The 26,017-nt window shown below is 32.4% G+C and overlaps 1 long non-coding RNA gene across 1 annotated transcript; it reads left to right on the top strand.

Annotated features, from left to right (window-relative positions):
• Positions 1-483: 483 nt before the first annotated feature.
• LOC134693312 (uncharacterized) lies at positions 484-16,636 on the top strand. The gene is made up of 4 exons (XR_010102383.1): positions 484-535; positions 10,972-11,093; positions 11,432-11,685; positions 15,827-16,636. It is a non-coding gene; the product is annotated as an uncharacterized LOC134693312 (long non-coding RNA).
• The last annotated feature ends 9,381 nt before the right edge of the window (positions 16,637-26,017 follow it).

The raw sequence follows: 26,017 nt of genomic DNA on the forward strand, positions 1-26,017 counted from the left end.
CTGTTATCAATATATAGTTGACATTCAGTTACAAAGTGAATCTCATCTTCAACTTTATTTAAAGTACAGTATAAACATTTTCTGAGTGTCCTATTCACATACAGTTTGGCATATCTATCAGTCTCAATCCTTAATGGATGAGCGCTTATTCTAATTTTACAGATTGATTGTCTTAATCTAAAATCTTTTAGATCCAAATATTTTTCAAAACAAAATAGAGTACGTGTTAAAGGAAAAATAGGTAGTAAGTTTACCTTGATCTGATTGTAAAACTTTATTTCTATTTTCCTTCCAGAAATGGAGATAGTTTTTATACAGCTTATCTTTGATAAATTTTGTGAAAGAGTAGATACTGGTTTTTAAATTGCATGTTTGTATGCCTAGCTTTTTTTAAAATACAGTGATGTGTCTATATACATATACGTTCCGAAATTAGTATTTCGGTATAACTTCCGGGGCGTTCAAATTTCATCAGCAGCTATATATTTTAAAAGATGAACGCAGCATCCGCCACTATGTTCACGAAGAAAAAAAGGTAAGGCAGACATGAATAGCGTTATCTTACTCTTAAGATTTATATTTGATATGTGATATGAGTGCCATAGGCAACTAGAACTAGAAGACCAAATGCAAAATGAAATGAGTTTTTTTTAACTGAAACTCATAAACTCGGCAATCAATTAAACGCAGGACTTCGGGAATGCCCGGAGAGCCGACAACCTTGCTTCAGAAGTTGGTAGAAAGGGTGTCTTCCTCCATCTTGGATTTGGAAACACCAGAAAACAAGGTCTAGATCTTTAATAGAATGTGCAAATTTTAAGAGTAGTAGGTAATTTATGTGTAAGAACTTTCACTTCAATATAGAAAATGACATGTTTTTTTTCATATTTATGGTTGGATTTCACAAAAAACATTTAACTTTTGTTAAAATATTTTTTTTCCAACTTTGCCACATAAGGGGTAAACTCATCATAGATACCAGGACTAAATTTTGCATATACGCCAGACGCGCGTTTCGTCTACAAAAGACTTATCAGTGATGCTTGAATCCAAAACAGTTTAAAAGGCCAAACAAAGTACGAAGTTGAAGAGCATTGAGGACCAAAATTCCTAAAAATTTTGCCAGATACAGCTAATTAAGGTAATCTATGCCTGAGCCGAGGTAGAAAAGCCTTAGTATTTCAAAAATTATCAATTTTGTAAACATATAATTTAATATGAGGAAGGCGCTACCTTAAATGCCAGCTTTATAATGTCCTAAATATTGATTGGTTGTTGGTTGTTAAACGTTCAGTGGCAAATATTTCATGCATGTTCTGTCTGTTCAGAACGAATGTCCAAGGCTACAATAACGTTTTGTTTATGTCTAAAATAAAATTATAAGTTCAGATGTAAAATGCTATTTTTCTTGAAAAAAATATTCTGATTCCCAAATTGATGAATAAATAAGCATAGGACAAAAAATATTTTGAATCCAGATCTTTGCCAAAAATGATTTTATCTTTCAGATATGCTAAATAAAAACTTTTATATCTAAAAACATAAAAACTTCCCAAACTGCACATGTCAGTCTGTACACAGTATTTTTTAGGTGATAATAAGACTGTATTTGCCAATTTGTTATGATAAACCTTAATACTAGTGTTAAATTTTGACTAAATAATTTTAAATGATAGCGCTGAAGGGCTTCGGTAAAAAAAATCTGACTCGAATAAAAAAAACATTTGTATTTCTGATCATCTTCAGTTTGTGAGTTCTACATCAATATCATGTACTATGAAATTCAGAGTCGGTTTTATGTCATTTCTTGCATATATTTTTTTTGTTACATGTACATAATGTAGCTTACTTTTCAAGTTCTTATATGACAGCAAAAAAAAATTGAGAATGGAAATGGGAAATACAAGCATGTTAAAAAAAACACATTTGGTTTCAGACAATAACTTGAGTTAAGTAAATGGCTTTCCATGAAATTTTACCAGAAGGTTCATACACAAAACTCAAAAGGAAGATAAGAATTGATTTTGGGGTTATAGTATATTATTGGGGGTATTTTAATTTTTTAATTTTGGGTTTTTCTTCCAAAAATTACCTTATTTACATCAATTATACTCATCTAGTACAGATGCACTCAAAATAGGGTGTTTTAAACATTTTATCTGTAGTCTGTGCATTTTTCCTATGATGTACATGTACTTCTTGATAATGTTGATGTGAGTATCATGATAAAGAAAATATATTTGGTAACCGTAAGTATATATTCACAATTGACATGCACCACAGTGAGAAAAGGATCTTCTTTCCCTTTAATTCCAAAAATTGCACATGATTTTTTTTCTCTCACAGAAACACATGAGTTATTTGGTAAATAAAACATTTGTCAATGTTTGAAACTTTCAGTAATAAAAATTCAGTTTAGCTTGTTTGAATGTTTCACTGATTGTGTGAAAATTTTAACAGCAATGTACAAAACACTTGAATAAATTGCATTATCTGCAGAATTATTGATAACTTTCCTCACAATGAATTCACAAGGACATAAAACTAACATATTGTCCATGCTATTCTGATCTGAGTTTTATACATACATATACTGGCATGGCTGTGCTGTTTCAAGTTGTCTTCTTTTTTTGATTTCTTGAGAAGTATTTGTTTAACTTATTCAGTCACTATAAAGTGTTACAATTCTTATTTAGACGCAACACATAAATAGTGACCAAAAAGGTACTGCTTTCACATGAGAAAAACTAGAAAAAAAATAAATGTAAACATTATCAATATTTTTGTAGGACTTGCTATCATTTGAAATTAAAGAGATTTGTAGTTAGAAACTTCTGCTGAATAGAAATATGTGGGTCTACCTGCTGCCTGTTTTCAAATTAGTCCATATTGAAGTTTAAAGGATCCAAAATTAAGATATGTTTGATTTCAACTGACAAAAAAATTTATGTTATTTATATGCTCAATATACATCTGCGGTCGTAACAGGCTGTGCATGGCAAGGCATTTTATTGCCTTCAGGTTTGTACTTTTTGGGGGGTTTTGGTCATGAAAATGAATTTGTAAGTCTGTTGTGAAGTTGCTAACATGAGAATACCCTAATTTTATCAAAATTGTCTGATTTTTTTACCCAACTTTTTTATGTACCAGACAAAAGTTTATTCTGTGCTTATTTTGTAGACTTTCCTTGTTTACAATAGAGTTACACCAATTTAATTTTGAGTCCATGTAGAGTCATTGAAAAATGAGTTTGAAATTACATCCAAACAATCCATGATCCTGTAATGAGGCCAGTACCCAAATGTATGGTTAATTTCAAATCCTTTAAACTGGGATATAAACAGAGATTTTGTTTTATTTCATGCTGTAACTATTATTTTTGGAAGAAAAGGATGTTCATGGTAACACATTTAATTTGCTCATTTTATTGGAACCCAATTGAACCTTTCCATAGATTCACCTGATAGTTACCTGTCCATTTAAACTTTTTGCAGTTCTATTGTCCCATTGAACAAATACAACAGGTATTGTTCTCTGTATATTTTATAGTCACTCAGACCTTTAAATTTCTTCTAAGAGAAATCTATCACTCATCAATTAATCTAAAATTGAGAATGGAAATGGGGAATCTACCAGAGTAAAAGGTGATAATACGATAATTTCACATGGTGAAACAAAACTTGTAAGATTTTTGCAGGTATTTTTTGTTGAATAGGTGCAATTTGGTTACTGAGTACAATTTTGGTACTTTGATGTTATATCATAAGTGTGTATTGCTAAATAGGTCGAAATATGAACCTGATAGCGATATAGTGATAAAGTACTTGGTAGAGTGAAAATGTTTTGAACAGGGATAAACTGATGCATAAAATATGCAGGCGACTGCTGCAGCTTGAATTTTAAAGGATGTAGCCCACATTCTTCCAAGTAACATGCCCTGTATATACCTACATGTATCATGGTTTATTCTCTGACATGGGTTATCATAATAACTCCATCTTCCCATAAAATCCAATTTTGGACAATATTGAAACATACAATATATACAGTAGTCACAGTGTTCTCCCCAGAAATTGCATTTAGCATCATGGTTAGCAGGGAAATTAGAAATACCATCTTGCTTCTAAAAATTATAGCATCACACCCATAACATACATGTAATCTATAAGAAAATCACTTTAGATAGCATCAAATTCAAAAATATAGCATCACATTACCCTGATGCTAAAAGGCCCTGGGGAGAACACTGAGTCAGTTCTAAATGTACTATTCAGACTCAAGTCTCCTTTTATGATTTAACTTAGAGAGAAAACAAAACAGTTTCCATTTCCTGGGACTGATAAGGTGTGACATAATCAATGAATGGAAATTTGAAAAGATGTCTTGAGAGTTTGCCATTTAGGAAGTACAGAATTAGAAGATTGTGAATTATTTGAATGTTTTAACTTTTGTTTTAAGTTTTGAATGAGTCTGTGTGCTACCATAGGATCCAGAGGGAGACCCTTTTCTTAAGAAAAAAAAAATGATGATTATATAGGGAATAACTGAAGCATGACTGGAGCGCCCCGTCAGCCCCCCCCCCCCCCCCCCTTTTTATGAAAAATGCTAGATTCGCCATTGACTCTATGAATAACCGTGATCACATTTAACTGTATAATTATCACTGTTCCTTGGTTTGGGGAATAATGATATGTGGCAGATGAACATAAGGAGTCATGGTCAACCAGTGCACCGGATTTTACCCCGCATGCCCGGCATGGCCAATTTTCTTTATTCTTTATTTTGTCATTTGCATATCATTAAGAATTAATAATAATCATTGTAACAAATTGTACTGCTCTTTTAGGGCGTCTTACTTTGATTGACAATAAAAATATTGTATTGTATTGTATTGTAAAAAGGAATGCGAAATGTATTGCTTGCAGAGTTTTTTTCTGTGTTTCCATGTCTGGGCGGAACTTTTACGCTAAATTTGTTTTCGTTAACTATGATTTTGTGACTTTTGAATGAAGTACCTGTGATTATTTAGGACATCTTTTCAGATGGGTCGTCTAGCAAGAGTTATCGTTCTTTGTCCCAAAATGATGCTTCTACCATAAGTGCCAGCATAGCTGGCATATCAATGATAATTCATGTCAGCACAAAAGGTGCTGACTACTGGGCTATTGATACCCTCGGGGAAATAAATCTCCACCAGCAGTGGCATCGACCCAGTGATAGTAAATAAACTCATCATAGATACTAGGACTAAATTTTGTATATACGCAACTCAAATTCAAGGGCAGATAATTCAGATGAAGGTACTGAAGAATGTGTTAGGAATTTACCTATTTTATTATGTAGCAAGAAAACAGTTCCTGCGACCCCATTTTTTCTTTTCTTCAATTGAGAGCATACTATTAAGCTATCTTCTCCTACGTTATCTCAAAATTCTATGGAGTAGTTTATGCTTATTATTGTTGAAAATTGGGTTTTCCTAGTCCAAATAATTATGACGTCTTGAAAGGATATTATAATTTTTTTCTTTGACGCCTTACATCCAAGTAAGGCGTCAAAGAAAAAAAATATAATAGCCTTTCAAGACGTCATAATTATTTTGACTAGGGTTTTCCATGCATAATCTATAGAAAATCTGTCAATTTTGAACACTGTGTAGCGTGAAAATAAGCACGGTGACCCATTCTTTTTATACGACCGCAAATTTTGAAAAAATTTTCGTCGTATATTGCTATCACGTTGGCGTCGTCGTCGTCGTCGTCCCAATACTTTTAGTTTTCGCACTCTAACTTTAGTAAAAGTGAATAGAAATCTATGAAATGTTAACACAAGGTTTAGGACCACAAAAGGAATGTTGGTATTGATTTTGGGTGTTTTGGTCCCAACATATTAGGAATTAGGGGCCAAAAAGGGCCCAAATAAGCATTTTCTTGGTTTTCGCGCTATAACTTTAGTTTAAGTTAATAGAAATCTATGAAATTTTGACACAAGGTTAATGACCACAAAAGAAAGGTTGGGATTGATTTTGGGAGTTTTGGTTTCAACAGTTTAGGAATTAGGGGCCAAAAAAAGGGCCCAAATAAGCATTATTCTTGGTTTTCGCACAATAACTTTAGTTTAAGTTAATAGAAATCAATGAAATTTAAACACAATGTGTATGACCACAAAAGGAAGGTTGGTATTGATTTTGGGAGTTTAGGTTCCAACAGTTTAGGAATTAGGGGCCAAAAAGGGACCCAAATAAGCATTTTTCTTGGTTTTCGCACCATAACTTTAGTATAAGTAAATAGAAATCTATGAAATTTAAACACAAGGTTTATGACTTTAAAAGGAAGGTTGGTATTGATTTTGGGAGTTTTGGTCCTAACAGTTTAGGAAAAAGGGGCCCAAAATTAAACTTTGTTTGCTTTCATCAAGAATTGAATAATTGGGGTTCTTTGATATGCGGAATCTAACTGTGTATGTAGATTCTTAATTTTTGGTCCCATTTTCAAATTGGTCTACATTAAGGTCCAAAGGGTCCAAAATTAAACTTAGTTTGATTTTGACAAAAAATTAATCGGTTGGGTTCTTTGATATGCTAAATCTAAAAATGTATTTAGATTCTTGATTATTGGCCCAGTTTTCAAGTTGGTCCAAATCGGGGTCCAAAATTAAACATTGTTTGATTTCATTAAAAATTGAATAAATGGGGTTCTTTGATATGCCAAATCTAACTGTGTATGTAGATTCTTCATTTTTGGTCCTGTTTTCAAATTGGTCTACATTAAAGTCCAAAGGGTCCAAAATTAAACTTCAAATCAGGATCTAAAATATTATATTAAGTATTGTGCAATAGCAAGTCTTTTCAATTGCACAGTATTGCACAATGGCAAGAAATATCTAATTGCACAATATTGTGAAATAGCAATATTTTTTTTTAATTAGAGTTATCTTTCTTTGTCCAGAATAGTAAGCAAGAAATATCTAATTGCACAATATTGTGAAATAGCAATATTTTTTTTTAATTGGAGTTATCTTTCTTTGTCCAGAATCAACTCAAATCTTTGTTATATACAATGTATATTCACTTTTTACTACCAACTGATAAATTAAAATAATCTTTACCATTCAGTGATAACAAGCAGTTTTTTTACATCTTAATATTTTATGATGTATTTAAATGAGCAGTTATTGTTGCAAACTCCATTAGAAATTTAATTGAGATTAATTTGGAATAAAGGAAAGGGGGATGTGATTAAAAAAATTGGGTTAAATTTTCTCATTTGAAATGAAATTTCATAAATAAAATGAAAATTTCTTCAAACATTTTTTTGAGAGGATTAATATTCAACAGCATAGTGAATTGCTTTAAGAGAAAACAAAAATTTTAAGTTCATTAGAACACATTCATTCTTTGTCTGAAACCTATGCTGTGTCAACTATTTAATCACAATCCAAATTTAGAGCTGAATCCAGCTTGAATGTTGTGTCCATACTTGCCCCAACCGTTCAGGGTTCAACCTCTGCGGTCGTATAAAGCTACACCCTGCGGAGCATTTGGTTATTATTTTTTTTAGAAAAGCATTATAAAAACTACATTTTGGCAAATTATTAAAAAATTCTATGGATTATAATTTAGACACCCCATCTACCTTAAGCGTAACTGTAGGCCATTATCAGGTGTCAGACCACCAATTACTCCCTCCAATTATAGTGAGGGTGTAAAGATCATGATGTTTACAAATTACCATATTTACATTCAGTCAGGGGTACTACTTGTACAAGTGTATTTTATTAACTTGAAGAAGTAAAAAAAAAATATACACATATAGAACTAAATTTGTAAAATACTTATACAAGTGAATTTTATTTACTTGTATAGGTAAAAAATAAGTTGGCTAAGTTATGTCCCTTATGCATTAAGAATTTTTTACTTGTACAATGTATAAGTAAAAAAATCATCCTTTCTTCTTTTCTTGAATTCTTAAGATTTCTTTGATCTAATTATATAATAGAATTTTAAATTGTGTACCCTGAATTGCAGATGTCTTTACTAATCATTTAAGTGTAATTCCATGGACAATGAAAGTCCCATTTGTCTGTTATCTTCTTAACACTGCTTATTTACAAGCCCCAAAGGAGCAATTTTTGAATGCCTTAATTGTGGCAAATATACAAGATCTTTGCTCAATCAGTTTCTTTGATGAATTAATGAGATGAAACATTGAACTTTAATGGAAAAAAATTTAGCAAACCTGGGAAAAATCATTAAAGGCATGATTTTACATCTTAAAACTTGAGGATTTTTTTGTGGGATTGTAAGAAAAATTTACGTATACAAGTAAATTTTTCAGAAAATTAAGGGGAGATTATTCAAACATTATTAATTTAGTTATATGTGTATATTTTTTTTTCACTTCTTCAAGTAAATAAAATACACTTGTACAAGTAGTACCCCTGACTGACATTACAGCATCTTTTGATATATTTCACATACATGTACATTTTATGTACACAAAGAACAATAGAGTAAATAAACATGAATGGATTTAATTCTCACCCTAGGTATACATTTTTATACTCATTATAGGTTGTAACAAATAGAGCAGATTGCAATTGCCATTTATTATGTATTAAATGTCTAAAATCCTGATAGATGGGACCAAATCCTCAACATACTTTTTCTATAAAGTATACAGCAGCTCCTCCAACTGAAGGATTAGTAACAGAATACTTTACATATAGTCCAATGACTAAGTCCTGTCTTTTTTGTCTCTGATATTATTTATATTATTATTTCTATTATTCTCTTGTACATGTAGTTAGACAAAAGCTATTGATGGAATCGGTACATCTTTGTTTAGAGGAACCTAAACTACTAAAGGTACAGAGCAGACTTCAACGTGGCTTTACTGCCAGGGTCAATCCTACTTTTGCAGCACTTCCCCTGACTGAGGCAATCATAGAAGCAAAAGAATTAGGACAAACATTATATACCTTGTTGATGCGTTATCCGCCTTTGGTGTTGTTTGACATGCCTCCCTGCTAAAAACAATGAAAAAGTATATTTAAAAGTGGAATATCTGGACAAAGTTGGCAAATTTTAAATGACTGGTACACGAATATGAGCTCTGCAGTTCGATGGGAAGGCAAGTTATCTACTTCGTTTGCTGAACTCCAAGGAAGTCAGGGGCATAGCTGTCGTTAGGCACTTTAGGCACGTGCCTACATATAATTTTTTCACAAATATTTGTTTTTGTTAAAATGTTAATTTGTAGATAAACGCCAGTGATGTTATCAAGCTCTTTAATTATCACATGTCATTTGTACACTAGTCTCTCGTCCTTAGTAAATGAAATATTGGATAGAATTAAATATTTTATATGATTTAACCTTATATAGTCAGAAACTATAAACTAAAACTTTGGTTCAGATCATTTCACTTCTGGCAACAAAAACTTAAATTAACCTCAACTGAGACACATGATTTTTTAAAATTAGTTGTTAGTTTTCAACTAGCTTTCCACTTTGTATTCACCCAACCTACAATAAAAACCCTTGCTAATTTTGGTTGTCCGTTTGGCTGTTCAGAATGTATAAATACACAGTTACTTCTGGTCAGAATGGGGACATTAAATCCGATGCCTAGCTGTAGACAGAATGCCACTCTTTAAGGAGTTCGTTGTTGGACCAGGTCTACTGAAAAGAAAAATTTCTGTTCCTATCCAATAATCTATCATTTTCCAATGCATGGCATTTTCAAATTTCCAGACCTTAGTCCTTTCTGACAGCTGTTACCATGGTTACAGGACCTAGCTCCTTGTTGTATTTATTGTATTATTTTTTTTGTCCTTAACTTGCATAAATATTTGGAGGTTTAAAATCAATCAATCAACTAGCTTCCAGTAATTTTGAGTACTCTCCGATCTGCATGTAATGACCACAATTATTCAAATTCCTTAGCAGGTAGATGATATAAAGACATATGAATTTCTTGAATTTTGTTACAATATTATGAACAAAACAGAACTTTTGCATTAGGCATCGACTATGTGTGTATGTGTTTGTGTGGCTTGGGTGAAGGTTTAAGAATCAAACTGAGATGGATGGTCGATATCTAGCCAAAAGGATAGTTTTATTATATAGTAATATCAGTGTTTACTTGCCTATTTTTTTTTAATAAAGGATCGTCAATATGTACTATTAATTAAGCTAAACATTATATCAGTCAGAACTGAATAGATATGAAAATACCAAACAGGGTGTTCTGCTTAGTTAAAGGAATACGCTGATCTACGCGCTGGTCAATGCATATTGTAATATTTTTTTTTTTATATTTCTGATTGTACTGCGTTATTTAATTTACCAGCCAGATGTTATGGTAAATTATTCATAATTCTTCGAACTTTTCATCATGTATATCATAATTTTCATGATTAAATAACCAGTAATTTTAATATTTTAGTACATAAAATTTATTTTGCAGCTAAAACGCTAAAAACCGTTATCCGTCCGGGGGGGGGGGGGGGGGGGTGCTTTGCCCCCCTGAACACCCTACCAGGGCTCTGCCCTGGACCTACTGGAGGCCTTCAGCGGCCCCCAGACCTCTGCATATTGGTGCCTACAATTGACTGAATACCTAGCTAGGCCCCTGAATGCAACCTACTGGGTACCCAAGAAAAATGTCCCTTCTAAGAAAAAAATGGTTTGACATTCTATTAGATAGAAATAGTTGTTTTCTTTCAAGTCTATTGATAGAAAATCAAAATGTATAAATCTCCTGACATTTTTGTAAGTTTCCTTTCATAAATACAAAATAAGATATTTTTCCTACATGAACCTTCAGGTACATTTTTGTATATGTACCTACCCATTCCCAGTAAATAAAGTATTGGTCTGAAAGGGTGAAACAACATAAGTTTGGTCTCACAATAAAACAAAATGATGAGCAACCATTCAGTATAATAACTATATCATATTTTTATCTTACAGGTACCACTTGGGTCTAGGTAGTCTTTTGTAGATGGTAACTGTCAGATATGCTCTGGTATGAAAGTGGTATCTACAGAGGAATCAGAATAGAGCATTTGATATCAACTCAAAAGTCGCCCTTGGTAAGTGCAAAAAGCTTTAATATTTTGAATTTCATTTATTATTCTGACATGTAAATGGTTTTTTTTAAAGTACATAGTTTCTTAAATTTGGATACTGTGTAGTAAATTGATTTTAAGTAAGGAAGTTGTATTTTCTTTGTATTTCTGCTTGAATATTAAAAAAGTCATAATGAATTATGACATTGAGTTGTGTGACCTGTCTCCTCACTGGGTAATATAGCGCCATCAATTGTCGACTGCTCATTTATAGAATTTTAATTGATTTAATTGATAAAGATATGATATGCAGTATGTAGATAGTAAAAATTAATCATCATAGTAATTCACAATGATTTCAGCAATGATGCACTTTGAAATGGGTCCTGATCATGTGAATTTTCTCAGCACATTTAACATATACCCCTTCCTGATCTTAAGACACTGAAAAAGAAGGAGAAATGTATAGCATTGCCACTTATGGATGAGGCATCTGATTCCTTCAAAACTGCCAGTGCCGAAGAAAAAGCTAGTTCTCCTAGTGATGAATTGGAATGCAGTTTTGAAGCTGATTGGCAAAAAAGAGGCGCTGGTTGTCAATATAACAGTAACACAGGTATATATCAAGTCAACATCAGCAATATTATACATGTAGAAAAAGCGTGTATTTTCCCGTAAATTGCTTATATTCTGACGTCATTGTTCTATGACGTCGAGTCGCTCATTCATTAAAAAACATATGACGTGGGGGTACAATGGGAACAGCCCATGAAATATATTCATATTTTACCACGGGTGTGTACTCAAAGCTTTTGAAGGACGTCATGTTAGAATGATGTGTAAATGCTAGTGAGTTGCTTATATAAACTGAATCAAGCCAGAAGGACATGTGTGTTATTTAATTCTGTCACTTTACACATCAATAAACTTGTCCAAAATAACTATGTAGGTTTCAACTATGAAAATGATAGGTACATATAGGTTCACCCCTGTCCCTCTGTATGTCTGTCCTGACCTTTCCTCCCGATCTTGGTTAAGTTTTTATACGACCACAAAATTTATAAAAAATTTCGTCGTATATTGCTATCACGTTGGCGTCGTCGTCATCGTCCGAATACTTTTAGTTTTCGCACTCTAACTTTAGTAAAAGTGAATAGAAATCTTTGAAATTTTAACACAAGGTTTATGACCACAAATTGAAAATGAAGTTTAGTATTGATTTTGGGAGTTTTGGTCCCAACATTTTAGGAATTAGGGGCCAAAAAGGGCCCAAACAAGCATTTTCTTGGTTTTCGCACTATAACTTTAGTTAAAGTTGTTAAAGTTAAAAGAAATCTATGAAATTTTGACACAAGGTTTATGACCACCAAAAGGAAGGTTGGTATTGATTTTGGGAGTTTAGTTCCCAACAGTTAAGGAATTAGGGGCCAAAAAGGGACCCAAATAAGCATTTTTCTTGGTTTTCGCACCATATTGTGCAATAGCAAGTTTTTTTTTAATTGGAGTTATCTTTCTTTGTCCAGAATCAACTTAAATCTTTGTTATATACAATATACAATGTATATTCACTTTTTACTACCAACTGATAAATTAAAATAATCTTTACCATTCAGTGATAACAAGCAGTTTTTTTACATCTTAATATTTTATGATTTATTTAAATGAGTAGTTATTGTTGCAAACTCCATTAGAAATTTTAATTGAGATTAGTTTTGGAATAAGGGAAAGGGGGATGTGATTAAAAAAATTGGGTTCAATTTTTCTCATTTGAAATTTTATAAATAAAAAGAAAATTTCTTCAAACATTTTTTTGAGAGGATTAATATTCAACAGCATAGTGAATTGCTTTAAGAGAAAATAAAAATTTTAAGTTCATTAGACACATTCATTCTGTGTCAGAAACCTATGCTGTGTCAACTATTTAATCACAATCCAAATTTAGAGCTGAATCCAGCTTGAATGTTGTGTCCATACTTGCCCCAACCGTTCAGGGTTCAACCTCTGCGGTCGTATAAAGCTACGCCCTGCAGAGCATCTGGTTACGTTTAGGGCCATTCTCAGCTACTATTTTAATGAGTGTCTGGGGTATATACAAAATTTAGTCCTGGTATCTATGAAGAGTTTATTTACAACCACTGGGTCAATGCCACTGCTGGTGTAGATTTATTTCCCTAAGGGTATCACCAGCCCAGTAGTCATCACTTTTTTGTGCTGACATGAATTATCATTGATATGGTTATATTTATAAATTACCTGTTTACAAAACTAAATTAATTTTTTTTAAATACTAAGGCTTTTCTACCTCAGGCATAGATTACCTTAGCTGTATTTGGCAAAACTTTTAGCAATTTTGGTCCTCAATGCTCTTTAACTTCGTACTTTATTTGGCCTTTTCAACTTTTTGGGATTCAAGCGTCACTGATGAGTCTTTGTAGACGAAACATGCGTCTGGGGTATATACAAAATTTAGTCCTGGTATCTATGATGAGTATATCTATTTCAATGAAATTTGGTAATAAGGTAGATTGTGATATTCTAACAGATAGAGTTGTACCTGCTATTTTGGATTTTTTAGGTTTATTTGTAACTTGCAGTTATCAGCAAAAAAAGCTAAGCATAACTCATATTTACATCTGTGTCATATAGATAAAACTTGTATTTTCAAACATTATTCATATATTTTCAATTTTGAATATAATTATCAGAAACTGTTTTTAACCTTTTCTTATGTGACTAAAAATGACATGGACTTTGTATTTTCTGGACATTCCAGGGTTGGCAAAGTATTATTTTTTCTTACATCATGTTCATGTAATTGTTAATTCTTAATAGGAGTTATATTTATTTAAAAAAAAGTTTTTTGCTTTATGATTTACAGTTTTACCAATCCAGACAAACAAAAAAGGTTGAATATATCTTAAATGTATAAAATTTGAGTTTGAATCCTCTATAAAATTCAGACTAGTATTTGATATTACCCAGTATTGCCCAGTATTACCCACTAAAACCCAGTAAAACCCTGGTCTCCCAGTATTTCCCACTGGGCTGGAATCCGACATTCCAGTCTAGTTGGTGTAAAGACTGGTAAAGTTCTAGACTATGATGTAAGAGGTAAACTTTGCAGTATATGCCAGCATCATTTGGGAAGAAAGCAAACAATTCCAAAGCAACCAATGCAACAGTTTTTATTAGCAAGGTACACAAACAACAATTTTTTTAAAACGTCTTTTTCAAGCAAAATCCAATGATTTCAGGTTAATCCAGATTTTTGTGAAAAGGTCTCCTTATCCAGGATCTGTTTTAGTTTATGTTAAATCATCATCCAGACAACAATAAGAATATCACAAGGTGTAACCATAGCTAGCACATACAAACAATTTATATCATTCAAAATAGCACTATAGTGACCATTCTGTCGGCTTGTAACAAGTTGTGTCCCTTATATATCTAAAGATGATTTTATACATTGGTTTCAGTTGACAACCCATGTCCATAATGGTAAAGATACAAAATATTTTCCACAGATTATTCACAGTGGGATCCACAGAACTGGCTTCCATCTTAATGAGTCAAATTTTTAGCTCACCTGGCCCGTCATCTGTCGTCGTCGATATCTGTCGTGGTCGTCGTCTGTCGTCTTAAACTATTTCAAGAATCTTCTCCTCTGAAACTACTAGGCCAAATACTTCCAAACTTTAACTGAATGTTCCTTAGGGTATCTAGTTTATAAATTGTATCCGAAGTTTTGATCTATCGACAAACTTGGTCGCCATTGCTAAAAATAGAACATAGGGGTCAAATGCAGTATTTGGCTTATATTTCAAAAACGAAAGTATTTAGGGCAAATCTGACAGGGGTTAAATGTTCATTAGGTCAAGATCTATCAGCCCTGAAATTTTCAGATGAATCAAACAACCCATTGTTGGGTTGCTGCCACTTAATTGGCAATTTTAAGGAAATTTTGCAGTTTTTGGTCATTATCTTGAATATTATTATAGATAAAGATAAACCGTAAACATCAAAAATGATCAGCAAAGTAAGATCTACAAATAAGTTAATATGACCAAAATTGTCAATTGACCCCTTGAGGGGTTATTGTCCTTTAATGACAATTTTTCACAATTTGTTCATTATATAAATTTGCTAACTTTAAAAAATCTTCTCCTCTAAAATTACTCAACCAAATTCAACCAAACTTCAACTGAATGATCAGTAGGGTGTATAAAATAAAGTTTGTGTTTTATTTTCTATTTCGTCAAAAAACATGGCCGTCATATCTAAAAAAAGAACACAGGGTAAAATGCAGTTTTTGGCTTTTATCTCAAAAACTCCAGCATTTAGAGCGAATAAGACAAGAAGTTAAAGTATTTATTAGGTCAAGGTCTACCTGTCCTGAAATTTTCAGCTGAATTGGGTGACTGGTTTTTCAGGTATAATGCCCGTGAATTGATGATTTTAAAGAAATTTTGCAGTTTTTGGTTATTATCTTGAATATTATTATAGATACAGATAAACTGTTAATAGCAAAAATGTTAAGCAAAGTAAGATCTACAAATAAGTCAATTCGACCAAAATTGTCAATTGACCCCTTAAGGAGTTCTTGCCCTTTAAAGACTTTTTTTCACAATTTGTTCATCATGTTGACTTACTTTTAAAGTTATAATAAGGGAGATGAAATATGTTTCAGTCATCTTAAATAGTTCTCCTGTAAGTAATTGTAGTACAAAATGTAATTACAATGTCCTTTTTTGTTACAGGGTCAAGTAAAGGCATGGAGCCTGACATGGCTTTATCCATGGTTACAGTAGTATGGACGACAGAGGGTGCAAAGTTGGCATTATTCACACAGACAATGACTCTTCAACAACATCAAGGCTGAAGCAAAAGTTTGCAAAGATAAAAAAAGACAACATTAGAATCATGTTAAAAAAACCTGTTGAAACAACTGTATTCAGCAGCAAATAAGTACAAAGAACTGAAGGGGAAAGGAGTTATTCCTTACATACTCAGATGCTATATGTATGCTTTAAGTTCAAAACAGCTAAAGGATGATGCTCTCTGTGAAAGATTAGACAGTATAGTCCCACACCTATTTGGAGACCATTCAGGCTTGGGGATTGGTGCACATATTTCAAGCAACCAGAAACTTACAGGGTTTTTTTTTTAATTGAAGGATGTTATGCATGAAGAGGTCCATTTCTATTTTTTTTGCATTGGAAAGATCTTCTAGCTCTCTTCTTTTTGAATAGGTGGTTTAGATGGCAGAGACACAAAAACAAATATGGCGTCGTTTAGTCTAAATAACATTAATAAATTTATGAATGAAGATATATTAGAATGTAAGGTGTTATAAACGTTTTTATGGTATGCCAGCCATAGTAGGACATATCTGTAGGACGATAAGCTGGATGAATATAAGAACTAGCCTACACTGACAATAACAGTTAAGGGACTTATTTGAAATTTTTTGGACAGAATTTTTATTCATTGGTGGTTAACACTACTTTCAACACCATCATGATTGGGCTAGTATAGTTTGTTTAATTAAATAGATGAGGAATGAAGAAGTTCAAGTTGATTCTAATGTATAATGCCCAGTGACAAATATTTCATGCATGTTCAGGAAAACACCAGATAAAAATTCGGGTATATAATAATATAAAAACGAAGAGATATGCTATAACTGCTAATTTAGGCAACTATCCTAATATAAAGTGGATGTAAGCAATTATAGGCCTTCAACAATGACAAACCCCGATACTTTAAAGCTGTTCATATAAGACCATGACAAGTTTGAAACAATTCAAATGATAAAACTAACGGCCTAATTATACAAAACAAAACAATTCAAAAAATATCAAAAATGAGTTAGACATGAACCAACGACAACAACTAAACTACAGGCTCCTAACTTTAGACCTGTTCATAAGAATATGACAGGGGTTGACGACAACAACTAAACTACAGGCTCCTAACTTTAGACCTGTTCATAAGAATATGACAGGGGTTGACGACAACAACTAAACTACAGGCTCCTAACTTTAGACCTGTTCATAAGAATATGACAGGGGTTGACGACAACAACTAAACTACAGGCTCCTAACTTTAGACCTGTTCATAAGAATATGACAGGGGTTGACGACAACAACTAAACTACAGGCTCCTAACTTTAGACCTGTTCATAAGAATATGACAGGGGTTGACGACAACAACTAAACTACAGGCTCCTAACTTTAGACCTGTTCATAAGAATATGACAGGGGTTGACGACAACAACTAAACTACAGGCTCCTAACTTTAGACCTGTTCATAAGAATATGACAGGGGTTGACAATAACCAAATTATACTGAAATTAACAGTCATAGGTCACATACGGCTTTTAACAATAAGCCAAGCCCATACCACATAGTGAGCAATAAAAGGCCCCGAAATCACAAATGTAAAACAATTCAATGGAGAAATAATAGCCTGATTTGCTTAGCAAAATTGAGTTAAAGGAAAACATTAAGAAAATTGCAATGAACAGAGCACACTTTTAAGTCATGTGTCTATATATATCTATACGTATCATAATATTCTAAAAATTTGTAAACTTAATTCATGTCATCCAACATAACAAAAACCTGCTATATTTGACGGCAAATTGAATTTTTATTTTGTTGATCTTCCATAGACTTTCTTCAGAAGAGGTCCAGATTCATTTTTTTTTAACTCTTCACCAGAAGACATTCTGGAGATGGACAGAAGAGACCAATAAAACACGCCCCAGGTCTCAGCCTTCATCACCTGGAACTTGCTTACAAAAAAAACAATGAAGATGGCGTAAAATCCATCATGCAGGAACATGGTTTGATAGGGAAAACAGCAAATGTGTTCAAGAAGTTTTTTTTCTGAAAAAGAGGAATAGACTGTAATTGTGGTTAAGGTGGTATGGGTGTCTTCCTCCATCTTGGATTGTAAAAAACAGAAGCATTGGTCCATATTTTCTATCAAATTAGCAAAATGTGATGCAGGAATGCAGTTATTTAATGTAAATTTTCATTTAAAAGAATATATAAGAAAATAACTTACAAATATTAATATTTCTGCAAACATTGATTAGTTTTTGTTGTTTTTATTTTTTTAATTTGGCATTTCAAGGGAAGGTAACTCTAAAACAGTGCATTTTCTGATTCTACATGAAATTTTCCTATTATGTATTTTAGCCGGAAAAAACGTACAGTGACCCTATCTTTTCTTTTGATATTCTCATAGCATTGTCTGACAGCTATCTTTTCTTCAAGTATTTAACAATTCTATCAGGTGTGTGGAAAATTATTTCTTTTGTCCAAAATTAAAGAATAATAAGGACTAAATGATTTTTAAAGGACTTTATTGGTTAATCTGATGCTCCGCAGAGGTAAATTGAACACCCCCCCCCCCGACACAATTTTTTCCCCTCCCTCTTTCCCTTATTCCAAAACTGATCTCAATTCAAATGTCTAATGGAGTTTGCAAACATAACTACTCATTTAAGTACATCATAAAATATTAGAATGTAAAAAAAGTGCTTGTTATCAATCATGAATGGTAAAGATTGTTTTAATTTATCAGTTGGTAGTATAAGTAAAAGTGAATATACATTGTATATTGTATAAAACAATGATTTAAGTTGATTCGACTACTATTCTTGACAAAGAAAGATAACTCCAATTGAAAATTTCTTGCTACCGGTATTGTGCAATATTGTGCAATTAGATATTTCTTGCTATTATGCAATCACTGTGCAATTGAAAATACTTGATATTGCACATATGTGCAATTGAAGATTTTTTGCTATTGCTGAATACTGCATGTGCAATTAAAAATTTCTTGCTATTGCACAATACTTAATATAATAATTTTGAATCCTGATTTGAACCAACTTGAAAACTGGGCCCATAATAAAAAATCTAAGTACATGTTTAGATTCAGCATACTAAAGAAGCCCAAGAATTCATTTTTTGTTAAAATCAGACTTAGTTTAATTTTCGACCCTTTGGACCTTTATGAAGACCAATTTGAAAACGGGACCAAAATTTAAGAATCTACATACACAGTTAGATTTGGAATATCAAAGAACCCGTATTATTCAATTTTTTTATGAAATCAAACAAAGTTTAATTTTGGACCCTTTGGGCCACTTATTCCTAAACTGTTGGGACCAAAACTCCCAAAATAAATCCCAACCTTCCTTTTATGGTCATAAACCTTGTGCTTAAGATTCATAGATTTCTAAAATCAATCCCAACCTTTCTTTTGTGTTCATAAACCTTGTGTTTAAATTTCATGGATTTCTATTAACTTATACTAAAGTTAGTTTGCAAAAACCAAGAATAATGCTTATTTGGGCCCTTTTTGGGCCCCTTATTCCTAATCAGTTGGAACCAAAACTCCGAAAATCAATCCCAACCTTTCTTTCGTGGTCATAAACATTATGAAATAATTTCATAGATTTCTAAAGTAATAGTGCAAAAACCAAGAAAATTCTTTTTGGGGCCCTTTTTGGACCCTAATTCCTAAACTGTTTGGACAAAAACTTCCAAAATCATTCCCAACCTTCCTTTTGTGGTCATCAACCTTGTGTTTAAATTTCATAGATTTCTATTTACTTAAACTAAAGTTATAGTGCCAAAGCCAAAAGTCTTCGGACACCGCTGCCGCCGCCAACGTGATACCAACAAGAAAAACTGCACCAAGTCGTTCAGAAATATATTTTCAGAGAATGCAGTTTTCATGAAATTGGACAAATGTTCCAGAGAGTCCCTTGGAAACTGATTCTTCTTCATATTTATTTTTTGTTTTTGAGAGTATACACTTTTGCAAGTGTCATCCACATTCTCATCCTGGATATGTATTGCAAATTGATGTTATATTTTCATAATATTTTGATAATTAATACAGTGGTTTGTTTTATTTTATTGAGACATGGTCCATCTAGATAACAGGAGTGCACACACTGAAATGTCTCGCCTTGATATTATGTTGAAAGTCCTAAGTATTAAGCTCATTAACCAAGATAACTAAACAAAGACCAATAAACCACGAAAATGAGGTCAATGTCAGATGAACCATGTCAGGCAGACATGTACAGCTAACAATGCTTCTATACAACAGATATACATTGTAGTTGACCTATTACTTATAGTTTATGAAAAGAAGCCAAAACACAAAAACTTAACACTGAGCAATGAACCGTGAAAATGAGGTCGAAGTCAAATAAAACCTGCGCGACTGACTTATAGATCATAAAATATTTCCATACACCAAATATAGTTGACCTATGGCATATAGTATAAGATAAAAAGACCAAAACTCAAAAACTTAAAGTTTGACCACACAACCATGAAAATGAGGTCTAGGTCAGATGACATCTGCCCGCTAGACATGTACACTTTACAATCATTCCATACAACAAATATAGTAGATCTATGGCATAAAGTATGAGAAAAACATACCAAAACACAAAATCTTAACTAGAACCAATGAACCATGAAAATGAGGTCAAGGTCAGATGACACCTGCCAGTTGGACATGTACACCTTACACCGAATATACTAGCCCTATTGCTTATAGTATCTAAGATATGGAATTGACCACCAAAACCTAACCTTGTTCACTGATCCATGAAATGAGGTCGAGGTCAAGTGAAAAATGTCCGAAGGGCATGAGGACCTTGCAAGGTACGCACATACCAAATATAATTATCCTATTACTTATAATGAAGAGAGAATTCAACATTACAAAAAATCTGAACTTTTTTTTCAAGTGGTCACTGAACCATGAAAATGAGGACATTTGACATGTTGCTGACGGAAACTTCGTATCATGAGGCATCTCTAAAAAAAGTATGTAGCATCCAGGTCTTCCATCTTTTAAAATATAAAGCATTTAAAAAGTTAGCTAACGCCGCCGCTGCCGGATCACTATCCCTATGTCGAGCTTTCTGCAATAAAAGTTGCAGTCTCGACAAAAATCAATTGGTATATGTAATATGTCTGCTCTTGAGTTTTGTTTACAGTAATAAATGTAGATGGTAACTACATAAAAAAATATGTGAAATAAAATTTATTTAACATATATATTTGTTTTCTGTTTAGTATTAAATTTATATTAAGATCCATTTTGTAACATCTTGTGATCAATTTTATTTGGCAATCGCCAATGGCAGTCAGCAGGGTTAAAGAACATCAGTTGTTCGACCTGTTAGTCAAATGCGTTTTGTTTAAATATACTTTTTCACTTTTTTGGTCTTTTGGAAAATGTTGTTTGTGCTGTTTTAGACCCTCCTACAACGAAATTTGTTTTACATGCACACGTATAAAAATTGCGGGTTTTATCCAACGCAATCATAGGTTTGAACGTAGTTTTCAATTTAGACTCGTATATATATATATATATATATATATATGTATATATTTTCTTGTTCGCTACATCATTAAATCATGAACAGTGACTAATGAGTATGTTGATTTTTACACTTCCAAGACTTTCACAACAATCATTCAGATCAAAATATTCATATAAAAAAGTAAGATGATCATGTTGTATGATTACCAATGAGACAACTCTCCACAAGAGACCACAATGACACAAAAACACAGTTTAGGCAGCAACCATTTGATTTTCTCTTGGCTATGGGTTTTTTTTTCTGTGCAAACTTTTTTTTCGCCTTCGGCGAAGAACAATCTATTTTTTTAACAACAAACCAAAAACATTTTTTTCTTTCAATATTAGCATTACATATAGCGGCAGCTGAGGGTGAAACAAACAATTTTTTTTTCTCAGGGTCCAAAACAAATTATTTTTTTCACCAAAGCCCCTCCCCCCCCCCCCCCCCAGAAAATCAAATGGTTGCTGCCTTACTACTCATGCATTTAAAATAGTGAAAAGTGAATAGTGATAGCATGGATATAAAGTATTTTATACACCAATTTAAAAAAAAAATCATTGACACAATTTTTATTTTATTTTTACAATATTTTTTCGGCAAAATTGTACACAAGTCGGTTACTGGCATATTTCCAAAAATGGTATATAAAAAGGAAGATGAGGTATGATTGCCAATGAGACAACTGTCCACAAGAGAACAAAATAACACATACATTAACAACTATAGGTCACCGTATGGCCTTCAACAATAAGCAATGCCCATACAAAATAGTCGGCCATAAAAGGCCCGGATAAGACGATGTAAACAATTCAAACGAGAAAACTAAATGCCTTATTTATAACAGCATTTACAGTCTTTCTGCATCATGTTTTTTAAAACGTTCGTCTTTTCTGTCGTAGATTCTGTAGCATTTCAGTATAGAGTAGATATAGGGTAAACATAATGGTGTGAATTCTGCCAATAGCAGCTGACCAGTCACTGGTTAGTCAGCAACCATTTGATTGTGGGGGGTGGGGAGGGCTATGTTTTTTTTCTGGACAAATTATTTTTTTCACAAGTCGAAACCAATTTTTTTCTTACAATTTAAGCATTACATATAGTGGCAGCTGAGGGTAAAACAAACATTTTTTTTCTCAGAATCAAAAACAAATCATTTTTTCTCCAAAAACTGGAAACAAACTTTTTTTCCAAAAAAAACCAATAGCCCCTCCCACCCCCCGAAAATCAAATGGTTGCTGCCTTAGTGAGCAGTTGACACTGCTGATATAATCAAGTACTTGAAGGGGCAGGTATAAATCTTTTTTTTTTATATAAGATTTCGCTATATTTTTCTATAAATGAACTTTATCATATTCTAAATAGAAAAATGAAGTAAAAAAGTTCATTTAAGCTCACAATCTGCCTCCGAAAGAAGCATACAAATTTGTCGATGTCCTTTTTTCTGTTGAACTCGGGAGAAAATAGAGGTAATATCAAAATAGAAAAATAATTTTAAATTACAGAAATCACTTAAATTTTACAATTATTTAGTTAATGTACAGCTTATTTGAAAACAATAATAAAATATATGGGTCACTGATGAGTTAAAAAAGATATTTCAATTTTAATACAAAAAAATGGCATTTTTGCACCAAGGGGAGATAATTTGGAGCTTTTTTAATGACAACATTTTAAAAGTCATCTGGCACCAAACCGAATCGATTTTTAGGGATTTTTTTTTAACCATATAACAAATTAATAACTAATAGTGTAATAAATAAAATTTGTAATGAAAAAAAACGAATTTTTATTTTTTTTTGCTGAAATTATTGTACCCGTGAGGACTCATTCATTTTTTTTTTATATACATAAGGCCTTTAGTTTTCTAATGTCTCAGATTATTTTTTCATCGATGACACTAAATCTCACTTTCGTGTATAGAGATGTCATTTGTTTCTGAGAAAAGTGCTTGTGACCAACCGCAAGAACTTTTGTGTCAAACTTAAGGTACAAAAATTTCAGCAAAAAAAAAAAAATCGTTTTTTTTCATTACAAATTTTATTTATTACACTATAAGTTATTAATTTGTTATATGGTTTTTAAAAAATCCCCAAAAATCGATTCGGTTTGGTCCAAGATGACTTTTAAAATGTTGTCATTAAAAAAGCTCCAAATTATCTCCCTTCGGTGCAAAAATGCCATTTTTTTGGCATTAAAATTGAAATACCTTTTTTAACTCATCAGTGACCCATGTATTTTGTTATTGTTATCAAATAAGCTGTACATTAACTAAATAATTTTAAAATTTAAGTGATTTCTGTAATTAAATTCTTATTTTATTTCGATATTACCTCTATTTTCTCCTGAGTTCAACAGAAAAAAGGACATTGACAAATTTGTATGCTTCTTTCGAAGGCAGATTGTGACCTTAAATGAACTGTGACCCCATTGTTTTACTTCATTTTTCTATTTAGTATATGATAAAGTTCATTTATAGTAAAATATAGCGAAATCTTTATCTTAAAAAAAGAAAATTGATTTATACCTGCCCCTGAATATTACGGTGACCGAGTAAGGAAAAGTCGCCTATTTTAGAAGTTTAATTGTCATTCGGACTATACGGCTATAAATCACAGTTTTGGTAGTTCAGAGGTTAAACTAAACATTCTGACTTGTCGCCAAAAAAATCGCACGGTGCAATTTTCGTAAAATGGGATTTGAGGTACGTTACTTTACTTGAACGAAAAATCGACTAAGAACTGTTTTGAGGTCAACATTGTAAAATAACATCCGTGATACGATTTTTGTTATTATATACATTGTAATTACACCTTATTCATGTTATTTTAACAATTTCAAGCAAATTATAGCAAAATTAATTCGTTATTAACGAGTTTTTGTAAAAGTTTAACACTATGTATACGAATACTTTGCATTTAATAGAGTACGTTCCAATTTAATTTCATATTTTTTTTTAACACAAAATGTTAAATAACTAACATTTATATGATATTTCATACATTTGTACCTTTATTTAAGAATTGAATGCTTCTTTTTGTAAATTCATTGGGGTGTAAAAGCGTTGACCGAAGTACATTTTGTATGAAGCGCGGACGCGCTTCATTCTAAAAATGTGCGCACGGTCAACGCTTTTACAACCCTATGAAGTTACAAAAAGAAGCATTCAATACTTATAATTATATTTTTTAGCTATGATCATGAAAACACGAATTTTATTACTTTTTTAAATTCACCTCAATTTCAAATCATCTGTGCACTTCGTTGTGGGACCACGTGTTATCATGAATGAAAAGTTTTATTGAGTGATGCAATTGCTTGTGGAATAACATGTGATGTGCAGTTAGCCAATCAGAATAAATTTTTTTAATGAAACATACATCAAATGTAATTATTATTTAATTATAGCATATTCATTTGTCTCGAGCACTATTTCAGCAATTCAAGCCAGACAAAATTTATAACGCTCATATGACGGAGCTGGGAACAGTATACGAGTCAATATATATGTTCCTGGACGTAGCTATTCAAAGCTCATGTACAGCCTCTTAAAAATACATATACGCAATTGGGATGTGATATGTTACTTACATTTACATACTGGGATATGTTCCTTGAAGCAGTAGACATTTAGCTGTCAAATGTTAGAGCCGAACGAGAGGGAAATTGGTCTCTTTCTAGAGATTGTTATCTCAAATGTAACATCATATTTTTGTAACCAACCGTACTGCACGAAGATGGATGTCAGTTTACACACTCGATATGCCTAATTTTTCTGAGAACATTCAATCACCTTTTATAGATGGCTGCTTTGCTTTTTAGACAGATTCCTGGACATTTTAACAGTACTATGACATGGCAACAGAAAAGACCGTTATAAAAGATATCATAAAAGCCTCAAGAGGATTAGGTGGCACTGTAGGCATAACAAATCAAAAGTCTGCGCTTGTTAGATGGACCCTTACTAGACATTTCATTGAATCCATTAGTCGTGTAATGCTGACAACGGACGGAATTGCTGCAAATTATGCAAATTCACAAGAAGAAACAAAGCAAACAGCAATGAAAAGAGATGAAGAACATATTATTGCCATTGTGAACCATCTAAATGATCCATGACTGATCCCTTTCGTGTGGAATCTCACCCCAATGTTTTATCAATATCTCTTCTTAAGAACCTGCTTCAAGACATAATCGAGGTTCTTTTTGCTCACAGTTATAAAGGAAGGCTTGAACATGTCTAAACATTTTATCACTAGTGCTCTTTCTTAAGATCACAAGGAGTTTTTTTATAGTTAAATAGCAAAGTCAAACACAAACCTTAAATATAAATCGGGGGAAATTATTTCAGGTCGCATAAATCCATAACTTGTGAATAGACGTGCACTTATTTCGACAAAATTTAGAGATAATGTTATCTGTAATAGAACATGTGTGGTCGCACCCATTACATTGTCCCCTTTTCAAAATGACGGCACCATGAGAAAATCATGTAAGTCGGATTTTGTGAAGCAATTCGAATTTTAAGTCTCTTGTGCA

This window comes from Mytilus trossulus, chromosome 12, assembly GCF_036588685.1.
Source record: "Mytilus trossulus isolate FHL-02 chromosome 12, PNRI_Mtr1.1.1.hap1, whole genome shotgun sequence".
Classification (NCBI taxonomy): Eukaryota; Metazoa; Mollusca; class Bivalvia; order Mytilida; family Mytilidae; genus Mytilus; species Mytilus trossulus.